Source organism: Aethalodelphis obliquidens, unplaced genomic scaffold (genome assembly GCF_003676395.1).
Source record: "Aethalodelphis obliquidens isolate GAN/ISIS:26980383/991018 unplaced genomic scaffold, ASM367639v1 scaffold15, whole genome shotgun sequence".
Classification (NCBI taxonomy): Eukaryota; Metazoa; Chordata; class Mammalia; order Artiodactyla; family Delphinidae; genus Aethalodelphis; species Aethalodelphis obliquidens.
The window spans coordinates 1643732-1663586 of NW_020837959.1; the positions used below are offsets into that span (position 1 = coordinate 1643732).

General features: G+C 48.2%; 1 long non-coding RNA gene across 1 annotated transcript; it reads right to left on the reverse strand.

The window, feature by feature from the left end:
* Positions 1–242: 242 nt before the first annotated feature.
* On the reverse strand, positions 243–16393 carry LOC113625339 (uncharacterized). The gene is made up of 2 exons (XR_003434625.1): positions 16134–16393; positions 243–576 (listed from the first exon to the last, which is right to left on the reverse strand). It is a non-coding gene; the product is annotated as an uncharacterized LOC113625339 (long non-coding RNA).
* Positions 16394–19855: the final 3462 nt, after the last annotated feature.

The following is a 19855-nucleotide window of genomic DNA, read 5'->3' on the forward strand; positions in this document are numbered from 1 at the left end:
CATTCCAAGAGCATACCCAGGCATTTGGGGTTTAAGCACACCCGTTTCTGAGGATGCCCCCAGACCTCACTAAAGCTCTCTTGTGGCTGTAATATGGCTTAGAGACGAGCCAGATGGCCAGCCCCACAGGTCCTGATGATGCTAATATCCTAAGATTCAAGAGAAATACTTAAACGATGAACAGGACGAATTTTTCCTGATGTGTCACGTGGGCAGAGGTGAAACAATTAGGAAGCAGGAGGCTTTGTCAAAGGGGTACTTTAATCAGGACAAGCAGACATTTTCCTTGGTATGGCTAATGCGCAGTGAGGCAAGCTGTTGACGAAGCAGAAGAGGGAAGACAAAGCAAATGAGGGTGATGCTTCTGGAGTGCCCCTCGCTGGGCACAAAACACGACGAGCCCGTCTCACTCTCGGGCACATCAACAGCTGTGTCCTTGGATTGTTTTCTTGTTGGACAAGAGGCAGCATTTTCCGTATTTTTCTTTGAACTGTTAACGCAGATCAGTGCTTTGCAACTGAAAGTTCAAGTTTGTTCTAATGCGCCACCTCCGTGTTTTAGTTCCAAGGTATTTTACTGTCAACAAAAATGAATTATAATAAAATGATCTACTTGTAGCAGACCACTTGTAACAAACAGAAAATACATGTACAAATTATTAAATCAAGGTGACTTTCACTAGCTGAAAATTCATCCATGCTTGCATTTGATATTTTTTGTAGGACACATAAAAAGACATCAACTCCCTTCCAAAACCGATTGGCGCTAATGAAAGGACTGAGATGAGAAATACATGCTTTATAAACTCAGCTACTCAGACTGCCTCTCATGCAGGGTCCAGCGCCTCCTGGAACTCAGCTGAGCATGTCCACAGGAAGGGAGGGGTCACTGACAAGGAGGTGCGGGGCAGTGGCACTTAGGAAGGAAGAGATTCCAGTTGAGGACACCGACTGATCTAACTTACATTTTTAAAGTGTGTGAACATTTGTTAGAAGCAGAAACGATTATACAATTAAACCACGGTAAGAACCACCACCATCACGACCAGCTGCAGCGACCAGCGTCAATCCCTTCTCCTCTGCCTCCCAAACATGCTCTGACGTCTCCTACACTCCTTCTGTCTACCCCCCTCTCCACACTTACTGGCCTTTGTCCCCCCAGTGAAGCTGCCCACTTTGATGTAAACGGGGCCTCAGCAAGCTAGGCGGCTAAGCCACATCTGGCCCACTGTCTGTTTTGTAAATAAAGTTTTCTGGTACCTCGCCCTGGCCATTCATTTACATATTGTCTGTGGACGCTTTTGAGCTGCAAGGGTAGCTGTGACAGAGACTGTAGGACCCACAGAGTTAAAATATCTACTGCCTAGCTCTTTACAGGAGAAGCTTGCCAACCCGGATGTCGACAAAACCAGAGCCGTGAGGAGCACAAGGGCGGCGCCGACCCGCCTGGCTGGGACTTCTGCCCCTGTGACGTCTGGACGATCTGTGCACAGGCTTCTTGGGAAGGTCCTGAGACCTGCATGCCCATTGCTCAGCACAGCTCCTGACACATAATATACGTCCTCAGTGACGACAAGCCACATCCCGTATTTTTCTGACTCTGATGCTCCCCGTCTCTCTGAAGCGTAACTTCCCAGGCACACACCTCCTGTCCCTCACACCCTGTCTCGGGGGCCCTTCCCTTCTCCCTGCCATCACCTGCCTGCCCTTCCCGCCCCGTCTCTTTAACCGTCCAGCCATTCACTGTGAGGACCTACTACGTGCTTCGCGGGGCCTTGCTGCTGGGGATTCAGTGCCTTCGTCTTTGAAGGTCTGCTCTCCTCCTTATCAGCCTTCCCTTTAAAAGCCTCCCCTCTGGGAAATGGTGGATCCAGAGAACCCCAAACGTGAAACAGCAGCGGCTCTGCTGCGGCTCTTCCGTGTGCAGACCCTCGGGGCCGGTCTCTGAAGGGCCAGACGCCTCTCTTGGCAATCGACTGGCTCCTGGCCGCTACGCTCAGGTGTGCCTCACCGAGACTCTCCAGGCATAGAGGGGATCAGTTGTCAATCCTATTTCAAATATTGAGAAATCAAGGCTCTGCCAGACTAGGCAGCTCAATGAAGACAAAGTGAAGGTCACACACATCTAGCCAAGTGGATTTCCTGGAAGTCTGATGACTCTCGGACAGGACTATGCACGCTCCGAGGTCTGGAGATCTCTCAGAGTTGAACACGGCTCAGAACCTCAGGCAAACAGACAGCAGGATATGACAGGGAGAGGAGCCGGGACTGACTGTACGCTCCAGGCGGCTGTGCCGTCCGCTGCGCACGCAGGAATTTTAATGCAATTAGCCGAGTGCAAGCGCGGAGCTGATGAGCCGTTCCTGTCTTTTGATTAACACCCAGGGTTTACTGGAGAAGATGCATCGCTTATTTTGAAAAATACACAAACAAACAGAAGGCAGAGGATCCTCAGCCTGTGCTTTCACGGTCCACAAGGGAGCACCACTCCCTTTGGGGGCAAGATGATTGTTTCTGATTTAAATGCATCACCCAACTGGAGAAAAAGGGACTGAATTCATCATCTAGTCTCTGAAGTCTTATAATTGCCTAATATTTGACTCCCTGATTACAGTATTGATCTTCTAAAGACCTGGATAAACACACACAGGTGTAACAGCGCCATCACCCACAGCTTTCTTATCTCCGTCCTTTGGGAAATCCTATAAAAGGACTCCATTGAATTTAGTCGCGGCGTTATGTAGCTGATAAATATTTGTTGATCTTTTTACCCAGGGGTGGTCGTGCTCCAGGAGTGGATTAGGGGTCCCTGTGAATCATGGTGGGTTATCTTCATGTGCTAGGTTTGTAGCGCATGGGGATTCTGGAGATGAAAGAGACGCCTTGGAGGGTACGCGTACAGGATTGCAAAACCCCAAGTCAGAAATGTGGTAATAGAACATTTAACAAACGAAATGCTTTTGCTTTCTCCCCACAATCACAGGACCAGAAGGGAGCAGTTCTTAAACACCCACGCTGTGTCAAGGTTGGACCCACGTGATTTACGTGTATTTATATATGTTGTTTCACTTAATTCTCGAAATCCGAGGTGTCGGTGGCACTATCCCACTTTACAGATATGGAGCCTTAAGCTTTGAAAGACCAGATCGCAGGTTGCGCTGTCCTGGGTTGCACAGCCAGAAAAAAGGTTGAGTCGGGCTGTCTCCCCCGTTGACCTCTTTTATGCTGCTCCTCAGGCTGGGCATGTGGCTTCTGAAGATATTAACGTCTCTGGAGGAAAGTGAAGGCATTTGTGCACGTATCTTTCTCCTCCTAACGCATACTGAATACTGCTTCCTCTATAGAGCTTAAAACTGTATCATCAGATAAACTTTCTGAGAGGTGTATATTTAAAGTGATGGCCTTCCTTGAAGACACTGATGTTTTAAAATTTTTTACAATTATTTTTGGTTTGCAAGAGGTTTTCAGTTGTTTTGAATCCAGCCACTTCCTACACTACAGTAGATCAACCGTAAAGAAGCTGCAATTAATTAGGAAGGATTTGGGTCACTGCTGATACCTGGGTCCCGACTGAATCCATCTTGTCATCAGTGACGAAGGTTTCTAGAAATTATCACTACTGAACGCTTCGGACACAAGGCCAGGGATGGGGACCCGGCTTTAAAGGAAGTTCCTGAGGGAAAACGCTGGCTGGGTCAACTCAACAAGAGCCATTTACATGGCAGTGGCGGGGGAGCCCCATCTTCCTGGGTGTCCAGGGAAAGCCGATAACAACAACTGTACCTCCTAGGGGTGCTATGAAGACAGCATCACGTAGCAAATTCCTCAATATCTCAGGCAGGAGGCAGGCTCCTAACGCTGGCTGGCTTGTTACAGAAAACACCTAGAATTCTTAACAAAACTCTCAGGGTAAGTATTTTTATCCCTGTTTGACAAATAAAAACTCTGAGGCACAAGGACCAGCCCAAGATGATGGATCCAGGACTCTAAATCCACCTGGCCCCAGACACGTCCAGAAGGTTGCTGTCTGAACCCATTATGTTACAGGGGACATGAAGCCTATTATGTCATTAGCGCCACCAAGAAACCAGCAAACCGGGGTTACACATACTCTCTCTAATCATGAGAAGCTGACGTTACTGTCCACATCTTTTCCCATGGTTTCCTTTCTACATCATGCTTAAACCACAAGGTATTACATACGAGTGGAAGGGTCAGAGAGAATTTAGAGCAACAGGAAGGCATCGTGGGTTACCTCAGACTTAGTCTGTTCCATTTATGGGAAAAAAGTTTTCCCAGACAGAAAAGGTGTGAAATTATTTAAACAAAACTAGTAGTTCCCACATTTTAAAACTGAGGAAATGGACTCAAAAAGTGACAGGAAATCATCCCAAGTAAAACTTCTAAAGCAGAAGAACCAGGGTTGAATCTCACATTGGTATATCTGCAAGTCCGTCGTTTTAAACTCTTTATCTTTCATCTCATGAGCCTAGACTCAGCCAGTAGATAGAATGTGTATTTAGAGCTGTGACACCCCAAAATACTGGCCTCCTTTTCCCACCATCTTCAGGACTGACCCGGGGTTTCAGCCCCTGGTCTGATCTCCCCACAGGCTGCTCTGAGCATCTGTCCTGTGGATCCTCCAGGTGGACGGCTGTAAGAGCAGGCCCACCAGAGCCTCGGGACCAGTTGCTCAAAAATTCCTCCTGCTTGCCTGAAGGCTCAGGATGTCACTGCTGTCCAGCTGTCCTAAAGAAGTTTGAGTATTAAAAAGTTATGTAGAAATTATCATCATGAATTGGCTAGTGATGTGACCACTGGGTCAAGAGGGTTTTGCTGTGACGATTAATCCAAAGTTGTGTCTGAACTGAGTGGAGAGGTCAGGCGTCAGCTCTCCTCCTCTCCAGGAAAATCGGGAAAGGAGAAACTTTGTGCTGATAAGCTAATTTAAACAGATAATGGCCATGTACGTACCACAGCGTGAGTTAGTTTTTAACAGACCTTTAAATTGGAAACTCAGAGTACAAAGCCATAAATCTAATTATTTTCCCCTTCAGCCCCCGTATTTTAATAGGAGATGCGCTAACATGCAAACAATACAAAACATCAATGGAAATGGCGTCTGATGAGGATGGAGAACATAGCAAATAAAAGAATGCCACTTAATAGGCCGATACTGCACGTTAAGCTTAAAAACCAGAAACCTGATCTGAAGTCTGGGCAGAACACTTCCATCTGTCTCGTTCTCTTGCATTAAAAATTAAGCATTATTTAAACGTCTCTTGATGCTGTAATTGTTCATCCCCGAAGAAATAAAAAGATCAGGAGTGTTTCACACTTTCTGAAGGTAAAATAAATAGCGGTCCGAAGCTATACATCAATAGAATATGAATTTGCTATTTATACAGCGAGTTATACAGCAATAGCAAATATGCTATTTATCCTGCTTTCCGGGAAACAAGACCTGCTTTGGGATGCAAGTGATTAATGCAATATCCCTCTCACTTAACATCCTAAACCCTGAGATGACAGCGTTTATTTACTGACAATAATGCACTTCTAAACAACAGGAGGGTTTTTGTGGGATGATTCCAGATGGGGGGACCAGCAGTCCCAGCCTTGGCTGTGCTGGATGGGTGGGTTACCAGACAGGAAGTAGGTTACCTTCCTGTCCCTACAGACAAAAACCAAGCCAAGAGGGCCCCTCGCTCTACAATCTTCTCTGTGTGCATCACACGCTCCAAGCGCAAATCACTCTCCCATTTCATCATCATGGGCCATCAGACAAGTGGTCTTTTGGGCATTTGTTTTTCATTTTAAAAGATACATTGGGAACATTTGCAAGACATTTTTCCTAAAGACAAATTATTGTTTCAAAAGGTCTTGCTGACATGATTTACATCTCGTTCCCAGCTTAATGAAAAAAAAAAAAAACTGTATTTTTTATTTTTATTTATTTATTTTTGCGGTATGTGGGCCTCTCACTGTTGTGGCCTCTCCCGTTGCGGAGCCATGGCTCCAGATGCGCAGGCTCAGCGGCCATGGCTCACGGGCCCAGCCGCTCCGCGGCATGTGGGATCCTCCCGGACCAGGGCACGAACCCGCGTCCCCTGCATCGGCAGGCGGACTCCCAACCACTGCGCCACCAGGGAAGCCCCAAAAACTGTATTTTTAAAATAATGCATTTGCCAGCCCTTTATAAACATTACCTGGTAGCAAGTATTCTTCTAGGTCCCAAAGGGAAAACCAGTTTGCCAAAGGCCACACTGCAGTAGTCGCAGATACAGGTGCAGAAAGTATCCGTATGTGCTTATATTTCCCACAGGTGTGTTTGAAACAGCAACATAAGGTACATTCTCAGCCCGGTGACACTTTCTCCACTGACACTGACAGAGGAGCCCGCGGAGCATGAAATCTTTTAAAAACTGTACTTTGCAAAGGGAGGGCCATCCCGGGAACAGATTCTCAGCTTCCATTAGTTACCTGGGCAGGTGCTTGCTTCTTCTGTAACAAACTCAAGAAAATAAACTGACTTTGGAAACGCATTCTAAATATAATAGAGAGAAAAGGAGAGTGAAAACTAGGTTAAGACCAGAAGTATTTCTATATTGTAAAGGTCATAAATTTTAAAAAAGAGAAAGAGAAATAGGAAATGGTAAAGTTTATCAAAATCATGCCAGAAATGTCTCAGGAATATCAGGTATAAAAATAAAGATGAACTTTTGCATTACGTGCCGTAGCCAACAAATGGACCATTTCGTAAGTGGGAAATCTCAGGATCGTGACGATAGTGACCTGAATTATCTCCACTTATTCCTTTCCCTCCCCTCCAGCCCTGTACTTCTTACCCGAGAAGCTGTCATAGTACCGGCCTCCTGCTTTTCAAAAATGAAAAAATATGTAGCCTCACACAACCCATAAAAAGTTGAATTTGTAATTTAAAAGCTCCAGAAAAAGAAATCTCCATGCCCAGATGATTTCACTGGAGAATTTACAAACATTTAGAGAATTAACATCACATTTACAAAATCTCCTCTGGAAAATAGCAGAGGACACAGTACTTCCCAACTCATTTTATGAAGCCAGTATTATTCTGACACCCAAAACAGCCAAAGACAAAAGAAAACTACAGACCAATATTTTCCATGAACTTAAACGTAAAATACTCAAAAGATTTAGCAAACTGAATCTAGTAATGTACAAAAAGCATAATACACCATGACCAAGTTGGGTTTATTCCAAGTATGCAAAGATGACTCGATATTCAAAGATAAATCAATGTAATCCATACATCAACAGACTAAGGAAGAAAAATCATAAGCTTATATTAATTGGTATTGAAAAAGCATCTGAAAAAATCTAATACCCATTAATAATTATGATTCTTAGCAAACTAGGAATAAAGGGGAACTTCCTAAACCTAGTAAAGATCAGCTACAAAAAACACTTACAGCTAACATCACACTTAATGGTGAAAGACTAAACATTTTCTCCTTAAGTCTGGGGAAAAGGCAAGTATGTCTGCTCTCACCACTCTAACTAAGCCTAGTGCTAGAAGTTCCAGCCAGTGCAATATGGCAAGAAAGAGAAATAAAAAGGAATACAGATTTGAAAAAAAAAAAGAAAATATAGCCTCTATTCACAGATAATATGATTGTCCATGTAGAAATCCTAAGTAATCTGCAGAAACTTCTAGAATTAATAAACGAGTTCAGCAAGATCACAGGATATAATATAAACATACAAGAATCAACTTTATTTCTATAAACAAACGATACACAAGGAAAAATCAAAATCAGAAATGTAATACCATTTATAACTGCTCCAAAGAAACAAACACGTACTTGTATGCTGAGGATTACAAAATCATGATTGATGAAAGGAATAAAAAAAGACCAAAATAATTGGAGACACACACTGTGTTCACGGATTAGAATACTCAACATAGTAAAGATGTCAGTTCTCCCCAAACAAACCTATAGGTTTAATGTGATTGCTGTGTAAGTCACAGGAAAGTTTTTTTGTGGACATATATAGGCTTATTCTAAGATGCGTATGGGAAGGGAAATGTCCCAGAACATGCAACAGAGCTAACCCTCATGTGTAGGCTTTGAGTTTATATTGTACAAAATCCCATGTGCAAAACTAATTTTTTTCCAACACATAGTTTTTGTTTTTGCTTTTGCTTGGGGGGGGACTATAAAAGATAGCAAGATGTTTTATCACGCTCTCTGCTTCAGGCACTTTGGGACAAGGTAAAAGTCCTAAATTCTAGTAACAAAAAAAGAGAGAGAGAGAGAAAGTCGGAGACAAAGAGAGTCTGGGCGGGGGGATCTCTAGGGCGGCGGTCTGTTCCAGGCGTCCTTGTGGCTTTTTCCTCACCTGCCCCCGACGTTTGCCATCTTTATCTTCTTGAGCAGCCATTCACCTGTTGCTGCCAACACCAAAACTACCAGATGGACTCAGGACCCCATGAAGCCACTGAGGCTGGGGTCCACCTGGGGGCCAGTGCCACGAGGGTGCTGCTGACGTGGCCCAAGGGAACACAGGGTGCTGCCACCCCAGCCTGCCGGCATCTCCCTGCTCCTTCATCAGGATGTGCACTAGCGCAGCCCACACTCCGCCCTGCACCCTGTCCTGAGGGTAACCCCACAGGGGAGAGGAGCCCTCCGACCCCCAGACCAGCACTCTCTCTAGAGGTGACACAGTGCTTCCTGTGTCCCCAGCTCATTTGCGTTTACCTGCTGCCTCCTTTCCGAAGAGATTGCTTTCAAGTGTATGGGGCTATGAGGCAGTCCATTTGATGGTCACCACACCCGCTCAGAAGTTCCCACCTCTGTCGGTGGCCTTGTCCTCGACCCTCTGCAGCCCTTGATTGTACCTCCCTTGGGGTGAGCCCTTGGTCGGGATGCTGGTGAGTGCTCAGAGCTGACCGACTCCAGCTGGACTGACCACCAGTCCCCCTCAGGTCCAGGGGGTCCTACACTGCAAGACTGAACACAGCTGGCTTGCCCAGGGGACCCCAGGACCAAAGTCCCATCATCACCATTCACGGGACATGGCTCAAGACAGGGCTGGCAGAAAGCACCCTCATGAAAGTCAGGCAGGAGAGAGCCTCCCTCCCACTGCTGCACAATTCCATGGACATGTCCTGTTTTATATCTCCTACCGCTCAGAATTCAACACGGATGGTGGCTTTCGAGCTCACTGCCTGCCATGTTGTTCGGCTCATAACATTTCTCCAGAGACCCGTTCGGGGCCATGTGTACGGGGGGTGTGAGAGATGTAATTACCTTTGAGTGCGAGTGATCAGGATGAGATAGGCAGGCAGGGAGAGAGAGACAGAGAAGTGCCCACGGTGGAGAAGGAAGGGTCCCCGCCAGGCACATCCAAGGAGCAGCCTCCATTAGCTTCAAAGGCGCCGTGTACGAGGCTGGGCTCCGCGGGCACGGGTGGAGAGGAGAGACAGGCCGGCGCGGGCGGTGGGGCACATCAAGGACGCGGGCTGACCTCTGACTGCCCCTCCCCGTGCACACTCGGGGGCCATAAGGGGCTCCCTCCTGCCCCATGCAGGACAGCCGAGCGTTTGCACCAAAGGGTCAAGCATCCGGTGCTCTGATGGCTGTGCCCACGGGGCCACGGAGCAGAACACAAAACGATGACAGGAAGAAACCAGTGCCCCGGCGGGGGAGGGGCGCGCAGGAGGGGAGCCCAGCCAAGCCCGAGCTTCCCTGCCCCAACGCCCCGGCCCCTCCTCGGGGGGGTGTGATTGCAGCAGGAAAGTTCCCTTGCAAAACGGAGGAGGGAGGCGGGTCCAAACCCGAGCAGAGAGAGAGAAGACTGGTCAGGGGGGCAGGAAGGATGGAGAGTACTTTCTGGCCTAATTGGGCCTCTCCTCGGAGAGGTGGCGTGTGCAGAGCCCTGGAGCGGGGGCCCCTTCACCCCCACGTCACGCCAGGAGTGGTTTGCACGTCTCGGCTTACGGCTGTACATCTTTCTTACGGTTCGATATTTACCAAAGAACTGCAAAAATAAAAGAGATCCCATAGCTGCCGAAGACAACGTAATTATAAGGGTTAACTTGATAAGACATACAATCTTCAGAAACCTGCAGGTTTGCCTGATAAAATATTTATATCAGTCACTGCTGGACACCCAGAGAGAGGAATGAAATGATGCTTCCACCTCCACATTTCAGGATGTGCAAAAATGTCACACGGGCGCCATATGCAGGGGCTGGGGGTACGTGGGGGGTGCCCATTTAACCAATTCATGTCCTTTTGTCTTACAGTATATTGACACTAAAGATTACCAAGAAACAATGACTTTGCTATCAGGCTTGAATTCAATTTCTTTTATAAATCTGAAGGAAGCCATTTTTTCCTTTAGTTATTTCATTAAAAAAAAAAAAAAAAAGAACAATAAAAACACTAACGGAGGGCTTCCCTGGTGGTGCAGTGGTTAAGAATCCGCCTGCCAATGCAGGGGACAGGGGTTCAAGCCCTGGTCCAGGAAGATTCCACATGCCGCGGAGCAACTAAGCCCGTGCACTGCAACTACTGAGCCTGCGCTCTAGAGCCCGCGAGCCACAACTACTGAGCCCATGCACCACAACTACTGAGCCCGCGTGCCACAACTACTGAAGCCTGCACGCCTAGAGTCCACGCTCCACAACAGGAGAAGCACATGCACCACAACGAAGAGTAGCCCCCGCTCGCCGCAACTACAGAAAGTCGCGCACAGCAACAAAGACCCAAAGAAGACAAACATAAATAAATAAATAAATTTATAAAAAACAACACTAACGAAACCTGATCCTTGGCACCACGTTCCATTTAGGAAAATTACACAAGATTTACTTTACACCATAGTTTTTACTCTCACACATTTTAATATTTTTAATATAGTACGAGCATGTTCTTTTGAATTGTTATAATCAAGCATCTTATAATAATAAAACAATATAACAATCAAAAGTCACAGTTTTATTACTTTGCTGTGTTGACTTTAATCTGTGAGTTTTTCTCAGTCGCTTTACCACAGGCCTCTTTCTGGCTCTGGGTTATTGTTATGCAGATTGTCCTGCCTACACAGACCCAGCACTTAGAGACTGGGAACTCTCTGGGCGTACACCTGGGTCTAGAACAGAGAGCATGGAGGCCCCTGGAGGTGGGGGCGCTTTCCCCAGGTCCACGGTGTCCGGCTCCTCTGTCGTGAGCTGCGGGCCTGGCACCAGTTCTTACTTAAGCTCTCAGGACCTCGTCTCCTTCCTCTGTTGATGGGGCTAAAAATGACTGCTTATAAAATCCCGTATCAGAAGTTCTCCGTCTACAGTAGAGACTCACAGAGGACGGCTGCTCTTAGTATCACTAAGATCACTACGACGTCTGTAACACTAACTTCAGATGAGGAATAAAACCTGGGTGTCTTCATCTCTAAGACCAAAGATAAATTGGCAATGAAGCAAAACAACTCTCTAGTACGTTCAGAAACACAATAAAATAGGGTTGACAACAAAATTTTTTTACCTGATGCTCTGCAAGTTTTCTCCAGCTGATTATTTTATTCTTTTATGTTATTTGTCATCTTATGGAGACCACTCTGGCACTTGGGGGGCTGGTTAAAAGGTATCATTAAATTTGATTTATGAAATTATGGAAGCATTTCTACAAGTTGAAATCCTAAGGAGCTCACTAAAAATATAGCCTCAAGAAATGGCAATAAAAAGTGGGAGGAGGTGGGGGAGGGATGGACTGGGAGTTTGGGATGAGCAGATGCAAACTATTATATAAAGAATGGATAAACAACAAGGTCCTACTGTAGAGCACAGGGAACTCTATTCAAAATCTTGTGATCAACCATAATGGAAAAGAATATGAAAAAGAATATATATGTATAACTGAATCACTTTACTATACAGCAGAAATGAACATAACAGCATAAATCAACTATACTTCAATAAAATTAAAAAAAAAAAAGAATTGGCCATCATGATGTTCCTCTAAAGGGCAGAGATGGTCAAAAGCCCGCGTGCTTTTCACTTAGTCACGCCCAGCACGCTCTGTCTCCGGTCACTCTGTGCTTACCGGCGCCCACCCAAGCACCGAGACCAGCACGGCACGTGTGTTGTCTCCCCCCTCTTAGCCAACATCCCTCACTGTCATGCTGAACACGCCCCAGCTTTACAGATTTGGAAAACCAGAGGCAGAAACGGCAAGCACAGACCCAGTCCAGAAGTGTACATCTGGATTAGAAAACAAATCGTTACTTGGTTTAAACGTTTTACTTCTAGTTGGAAAGAAGCAGCCAACTGAAATGAGGGCAGAGACCATGCCTTCGTGTGGCGCGTCTGGGCCCTCGGCTGGGCGCGTGGGCGCTGTCCGTGATGAGGGTTCAATGAATGGACACTCAAGAAACGGCCGCAGCAAAAGCTAACAGGCCAAGGCCCGAGCGGGCGAGGCCGCGAGCTGTCCGCGTCCGCGCGCCTCCTCCACCGGGGCATGGGCCCCACGGGCTGTGTCGGCGGCGACAGCCTCCCAGGTCCCAAGTGGAGGTCCATGGCCCCCCATCGCCGAGTCTGTCCTCTGGCATCTCAACCCCAGGTCAGGAAAGGGCTGGCCTGGAGGAACCACGGGATCTGGTGGGGGACCTAGAGGGTTGTCCAGTAACAGAATCTTCTAGAGCAAAGTCCGAAACAGACGGTTCACTCTTCCCCTTAGGCCACCTGCCATCACCAAGCTGTGCCCGAATACCTAGAGCAGGACGCGCCCAACGTTTATTAAATTGTCATCATCCCGGGCACCCCGCCAACTGTCGACTACAGTTCTGTGACAGCCCCTGTGGGAGGAGGCTGTCACACCCCTGGGCCATTGACGCAACGGAGGCCTGGAGGGCACACGTGGCTGGCGAGAGTCAGGAAGAGGACACAGCTTCTCCCCTGGGCAGGTGGCAAGACAGGGAACACCGCAGGAGCAGCGAGATGAAGCTCACTGGCAACCTGTCCTTGTCTTCTAAAACTTTTTTTAATCTCCAGAATTTTGCATTATTTTCTCAAGAAGCTGCCCTGAAAGCCAGGACCAATAGTTGCATCAGGCCGTGCACAACTTTTTAAATTTTCTTTTCTTTTCTTAATTGAGATATAGTTGATTTACGACGTCGTGCCCGTCTCTGCTGTACTAACGCCACTTGCAGCAGCATGGATGCAACTAGAGATGATCACACTGAGTGAAGTAAGTCAGAAAGGGAAAGACAATACCATAGGACATCACTTCTATGTGGAATCTAAACTATGACACAAATGAACCTCTCTACAAAACAGAAACAGGCTCACAGACATATGAACACGCTCGCGCACGATTTTGAAGCAGAGGGACCAGGTGGCAGCAGTCATACCTGGGGCCCCCTTCCCGCACCGATGGTCCTTCTCAGCTTAAGGGCCTCTCAGTGCAAAGGAGTGCCCTGGGTGTGTCTGTAACGAGTGCTACTAATTAAGGGTTACTACGAGTGACTGAGGAAAGAAACTAGTGTATTAGGAGCTGGGAATTATATTTGATCTCTGTTCATGAAAACACGTGCTCACCTACAGCTGACGCCAAACACCCAGCGGGAAGCCCATCCCGGGGACCTACCACACCACCCAGCACTCCGCAGATGTGACCCCTTGCTCCCCAGAGGGTATGTTATGGTCACCTCCCCCCGCCCTGTCTAAATTCTGGTGGAAATGTGGGGGGAGAAGGACAGAGTGACATGGGGAAATCCTCGGTGCTCAAGGCGGGAGGGAAAAAAACAAATATTGGCAAACACATTTAATAGGAAAAGGCAAGTCATGCTCTCAAAGCACAAAGGACTTTAATTCTCTGTCTCGCCATGTGCATGAGAAATTCCAGTTTTGTTCATATTGCTGTAGTTACGTTCATGACAGGATAAAGTTGTTTTAAAGCTGAAAATTTGGTAATATGATCTTAAAAGTCATTCTGAACCATCTGAGAGTGAATGACTCCACAATTATAAAAATTACTTTTGTAATGCTGGCTGCACTTGGAGATATGATCAGATAATCACATTGCTAAAATAAAATGTGTTAAATCTAACATTATGGCAATTCTGTCATTTCATTCAGCCCCCCGTAAATTGCTGCAGCATTCAGGGTAAACCATTAGCTTGCTCCTTTTCTTACCTTCCTTTTTTCTTCTCTTTTTAATCCCAAAGAAATGGCTATAATGAGTTGCTAATAAAATGACAAATAGGAACAACCCCAATTCATTCACAGGTTGCATATTCAGAGAAGATGCAATTCTAATTCCATGAGGAGCTAAGGAAGGTCACCCTGACCAAGAGGACCCCTCGTCTGTCGCTCCACTGGTGGAATGGGCCCACCACTCCCAGGCCGGAACTCCTTCCAGCCAGCAAAGCCTGGGGCCCATGGAGCCAAGGCGCTTTCCCACCTGACCGTCATTAAAGCCAGGGGACACGTCTGCAGGCTCTGGACACCCTCACTTTTAAAGACCGCACCCCAGGCAATCTCAAAGACACACGTGCCCGAACATCCCACATCTAACCTAATGTTTTGTTATAAAGTCTTTAGAAGTATTTTCTAATTGTTCCTCTAAGAGAAGGCATGGAACGGTGGTTAAGGGCTATGCTAAAACCCCAGTTCTGTGTGACCTACAAGAAGTTACTTAACATGTCTCTGTCTCATTTATAAAACAGAAATAACAACAGTGCTCTTATCACCGGTTATCATGACAAGTAAATTAACTAACATGCCTTTGGAGGTAGAAACGTGCCTCACACGAAATGAGCCCGATGCAAACGCTCCTTTGTGCTACTGTTGTTTCACTGGGCAACAAATAACTCCCTTGATCAGCAACTGGCTCTGCTGTCTGGGCAGTTATTGTGCACACTCAGGGATTCTTGTGTAAGAAAAGCTAGCTTCTAAATTATTTCCAAAGGTAATACAGTGTTAATGAAAACTAAATTTAACCATTAAAGAACTTGACGTGTTTTTAAAACATTTCATTAAAAAGTTTAAATTTCAGTTTTGTAGTTTTCTTTTCCTATTTTAGAGTCACTCATCACTTTTTTTTTTTTTTTCAGAATTCTTCATAGATTTATGAACATCCTCGTGGGTTTCTGAGCAGCTAGTGGTCCCTGCACCCAGAGCATCTATGGAGGCACTGAGCCACATGGCCTGTGGGACTAGGCAGCCGGGCAGGACCTGGAAGTCCAGAGGCTCCAGGGCTCCGTGAGCTCCTGAAGTCCCGGTGCAGAAGGTTTCCTCTCTACAAAGGATCGTGAAGGCAGGGGTGACTCGTGCGGTGCCCGTGGCTTCGTCTTCATCTGGTCCGTCTCAGCTCAGATGCGCCGCCCTCCCATCCTCTGGGGGAAGCGTACAGCCTCTATCTTGACCGCATCTCTCTACCCTGTTGGCTGATGGATGTTCTTCCAAATGCAACCAATCACTTCACATATATGATTTCTTCTAACTACTTGTAAAACTTTAAAGAAACAACTAAAAATTTACTACACAGTCATCCTTTATTTTTATGAGGTCTTTTACAAAATACATTCTGTGTCTAATACTTAATATATAATCCTTAATACATAACCTACAATACATTAATACTTAATATAAATCCTAAAATATATGTAATACTAAATATAAGTGCTCTTTTTAAAAAGTCCTCCTATAAAAATCTTTTTCTCTCATAAGCGATACTTCCTGTCAGTTTGCAGCTATGAGACACTACATGTCACTTTCCCTCATGTCCTCCTGTGAACGCTGTTCGTGGTGGTCAAAAGGGCACTTAATAGCACGTGGCACTGGACAGCCCAGCGATTCCGATTACTGGGAAGAAGCAGCGGGCTGAATTAATTGGCTGCAGACATGCTGACACCGATAGACACCCGTTACCTTAAAATGGACACTAATGCACAAAAAAGCACGGCAGCGAACGGGCCTTCAGCTCCCCCTGGACGCCGGTGGATTAAGCCGAGTCAATGGGAGGCGCCCGCGGCCCTGAGGTCAGCTCTTCAGATAAGCATCCGTCCCACAGGCATCCACACTCCACCTCTGGTCGTGCACCCCAGGCTGACCCCCCGCGGTGGCCGCTCAGCAAAGAGCCCCTCACCTACCTGACCCTGTGCCTTCCTGAGCCGCTGCTCAGTGGTGTCGATGACTTTCCAGCCCGCAGCGGTCCTCGCCCACGCGGGAGGGATCTCAAGGTTCCCTGGAATTGGGGAGCATTGACAAAGAACGGAGTTTCCTCAGCTCACCCCAAAGAGCAGGCTCTCATGACCTGACTCCTTCAGCGAAGGCAACCCGGGCCTCAGCTTCCTCACCTGAGTCCCGAGAGCACAAGCCTCCCTGCTCTTCCGGGTTCTCCCGGGCTGTAATGTGGGAGCGCGAGCATGAGATGCGTGTGCGAGTCTGAGCCGGAATGTGAGCAAGTGCGTGTTTGTGCACGTCAGTCCGTCCCTCCTGCACAGGCTCCAGGTTCCTGCAGAATCCTGTGGCCTCCTGCTGGGAATGGAACTTTGGTGCAGAGGCCAGTCAGAGTGACCACGACCCTCGCGTCCAGAACTTACATTCTGAGATGAGCGCACAGCAGGGCAGCAGGGGACATGGCAACAGAGCCATGTGGATTTCTATCAGACGGCTGAGGCAGGGAACAATTCGCATGCATATCTATCCATCTATCACCTGGCCATCTGTCCACCCATCCACCCATCCATCCGTCTAAAAGCAGTCACACAATGTCCAGAGTTTCGCCTCATTTGATCCTTCAGGAGCCCCTTCTCCCATCTGCGGCAGCCTTGCACCCCTAAAGGAGGGGTCACAGATCTGGAGGACACAACACAGAGAGGAAGAGCCACACGCTGCCGTGTGGAGGGCGAGCTGCGGGGCCAGGTGCTGCCACCAGGACACCTCATGTCCTCAGGACCGGGGCCACCGAAGGCTGCCCGCAGCCAGCCCCAAGGAGCTTCCATTCCCAAGAGAACTGACGCGACGGCACGACGGTGACGCCTGGGGGACAGCAGTTTGTAGCAGGAGCGCCCGCAGTCACCGGGTATGTCCTGCATCTGAGGATATTACTCAGGGTGTCTCTGCCCATTCATGCCCCGCATCTGAAGAAGTCCTGCCGTGACGTCACGAGTAGACGCACCATCTGCAGAAGAGAACAACTGCTCTGTCACCCGGCAGCGTCTCTGCAGAGCTCCGCAGGCAACGGCAGGCCCCATCCTTCACAGACCACGGAGACCACACACTGCGCTCCCGCCCCTCCCACCCCTCCCAGCCACTTCCCCAAGCCCACTCACAGTGGTCAGTGCCGTACACACGATTCTAACACTTCAGTCCAGAACGTTCTCTTCGGTAGGATTTCCTGCAACCTCCCAGATACCCTCCCAAACCCAATCTCTACAGACATCAGCTCCACAAAACCTTCCTGAGATTGTCCCTGGTTTCTACTTCCCTTCCTCTAACTGGAGAGAAGTGGAATGCTTCTTAGGAAAGAAAACAGTAGCACAAGACGGCAGCATAATATTCTGAGGACGAGAGCAGTAAGTTAGGAGGAGCTGTCACCAGGTGTCTGTACGAATCTGAGCAAATGACCCAACCTCCGGGGCCTCAGTTCCCCCTTCGTGAGGGGAGGCTGAACGGAGGCTGGGGCCACACGAATGCCGAGATCCTGGCATGACCCTAACATGACAAGGCACTCCGTGCATTTACGTGGCAAGGAGTGAGGTGTAGCCTCGCACCTGGACGTATAAAGAGAGCACAGGGGATGGGTTCGGGGGGTTGGTTTCTGAGGAGCCCGTGTAGACTTTCCATTCTCGTGATGGAGGGCAGCTCATGTGAGGAAATGGGAGGTGACAGATTCCTCAAACTCCCTCTGCACTTTCTTGGTCTGCTGACGTCAGACTCCTCAACACCTTCAAACCACAACGAAGAGGAGGTGAAGGGCCCCTTCGAGGTCACGCCTGTTCGGGTGACCCCTCTGTTCCCCAAGTCACATGGTCCCTCCACGGGTTGAACTGGACACACCCACTGGCGCACCAGCTGTAGAAGTGGGCTAGGAATTCCAACTCTGCAGGCTGGCAGGGCATAACTGCAACCCGCCGGGCACCGTGCTAGCTTTTCCCGTCTCTCTCAAGCCTACACGGGCGTGGTGACGAGGCCATCTACACACAAGGAAGTGCCGCGCAGCAAAGGAAAGCACGTCCCAAGACCACAAGGGAGGAGGCAGCACCAGGTCTTAGATTTACAGAAAAAAATGTGAAAAGAGCACAGAATTAACACATGCCCTGCACCGAGGCTCTCCTACTCTTCACACCTTATACTGTATGGGACATCTATTACAATTAATAAACCAATACCACTACATCATTAACTACAGTCCACACTTTATTCAGATCGCCTTAGTTTTTACCTAACGTCCTTATTCTGTTAGAGGGTCCCATCCTGACACATGACACTTAGTCACCAGGTCTCCTCAGGGTCCTCTCGGCTGTGACAGCCTCTCACGCCCACCCTGTTTTAACGACCTGGACAGTTTGAGAGGGACTGGTCGGGTATTTGCAGGACGCCCCAGGATGTCACGGTTAGCCTGGGGTGCCCACTGTCCACCATGACTCTGGATCTTGGCCTCCATCCCCTGGGGGAGGTGTGTCTGTCGGGTCTCGCACGGCACGGTGACTCAGCCCTCCACAATCCCATACCGTGCTCCGTGCAGCCCACACTTCAGAAGTGGGCGCTATGCCCCACCTCCTTGTGGGGGTAGCAGCTACACACATTACTTGGAAGTCTGCGTGGGAGACCTGCCTCTCCTCCGCACTTGTGTACTGATGCAGTCGACCACTTACCTCTATCCATAAGGACTTGAGAATATGTATTCTGCGCTTTGAGCTGCAATCCAATGCGACTCTACTTATTCTGTTGCTCAGAATGTTCCAGCTTTGACACTGGAAGCTCTTCAGTGACCCTGCGTCCCTGTGACACCCCGGCGTCCTTGTGTGGGGTTTGTGGGCAGTCCTTACCTGCTAGCTCATCTTGTGTGTTTCTTAGGCAAGCTCTCAGTCTTGGCATCAGCCCTTCTCTTAGGAGAACTAGTTCCTGTAACTGGAGACTGGAATTACAAGCCGCGATCTAGGCACTAGCGTGCTTCACGGCACTGCTCCTAGGCCCGCTAAGCTGACAGAGAAACTAACCTGTGTATGCGCCACAGCTACGAGATTTCTGTAGGTAACCACCCGTATCTATGTAAGTTCAAGGTGAGTTTATACTGACATCTCCAACTCTAGTCCCTCATCACATGGACCATTCTAGCACCTCGCCTGCTTGTCTGTAACCTCCCATTCCAACACTGAGGAACTTAGGGAATTTTAATCCAAGTCTTTTAAGTCAAGGACCCACACCCATAACCACTATACTACACTGCCTCCCAGTTACAGTGATTAAATGGATATAGTTATTGTGTATAAAATGCAGCTTCTAGAACATAACAGGCACCTGGTGAACAAGCCCAGCCTCAAGCTAAGCCCTCGCCCTGCACCCCAGCCCACACGGGCCACGCGACGTCTACAATATCGACACCTACAATGCAGATGGATCAGCGCACTGCCTTCTGCCATCCTTCTCTCTCCTGAGTCAACTTCCAAAGACCCTTCCTCACCCAGTGCAGCGTCACCTGTGGAAGAACATTCTCCCCTTTCCCTCACTAACCAAACCGGCTTATCTGGTGGCCATGTACCCAGCAAAAGCTCCACCCGCAGTCTCCCCAGGGCTGTCACACAGTAGGGCTCTGGCCAGTGGGCTGCAGGGCAGTTGCTCCACCCGCAGTCTCCCCAGGGCTGCC